The sequence below is a fragment of the Glycine max genome, chromosome 2 (genome assembly GCF_000004515.6).
Source record: "Glycine max cultivar Williams 82 chromosome 2, Glycine_max_v4.0, whole genome shotgun sequence".
In the NCBI taxonomy this organism is placed as follows: Eukaryota; Viridiplantae; Streptophyta; class Magnoliopsida; order Fabales; family Fabaceae; genus Glycine; species Glycine max.
Window position 1 is genome coordinate 1,608,271 of NC_016089.4, and position 806 is coordinate 1,609,076.

At 26.2% G+C, this 806-nt stretch overlaps 1 non-coding gene across 1 annotated transcript; it reads right to left on the reverse strand.

Moving 5' to 3' along the window:
- Positions 1-339: 339 nt before the first annotated feature.
- On the reverse strand, positions 340-412 carry TRNAR-UCU (transfer RNA arginine (anticodon UCU)). The gene has a single exon. It is a non-coding gene; the product is annotated as a tRNA-Arg (tRNA).
- Positions 413-806: the final 394 nt, after the last annotated feature.

Here is an 806-nt window from a genome sequence, read left to right on the forward strand (position 1 = left end):
TAAATTGTCTAAGACATTCATTTAGAGCCTTAAATACATTCTGTTTTGATCACGATTCTTTAGCTATTTTTTTTTTACATTTTTCATGATTTTTTCTCTTAATTTTATAAATTTTTCTGTCTATCTCTTTTATAAAGAAATAAAGTTTTTAATTTTTAAAGAATTTTTACTCCATTTTTTCATGTTAAAATAAAATAAAAGTTAGTCCAAATATTAATTTTTAATTGAATTAGATTAGAAAAGTTACTCCAAAATTTACTTTTTTTTTAATGGATGGACATAGTGCTTATAAGTAGTATTAATATGTTGTGCTTGTGAGTTGTGAAAACAAATGAGTGACACGCCTGGTGGGACTCGAACCCACAATCGTCTGATTAGAAGTCAGACGCCTTATCGATTAGGCCACAGGCGCTAAGTCACTGGAGGCCGCTACAGTAACTAATTATCCGCATACAAAACTCTGGATATTTGACATATGAAACAATTTTTTTTTTTTACAGGAACATATCAAACACAACTAAGAGTGGGTTTATATATAAAACAAAAATATAATTTATTTTACGTTAACATTAGGAGTGGGACTTATGGCTTGGCTTCCTTCTTTAGTAGAAAGGTTGGACTTGAATTTTAAAATAAGCTTATTTATTTAAATACACTATATTTAGGCTTATCAAAAAGTTTATTAAACATGATAGATTAGGCTATTTATTTATGTAACTTAATAAAAATAAATATGCATAATAATATTGTTAATTAAATAAATCTATAGGACCAAGATCAGATTATTAAGAATTTAACATATATAT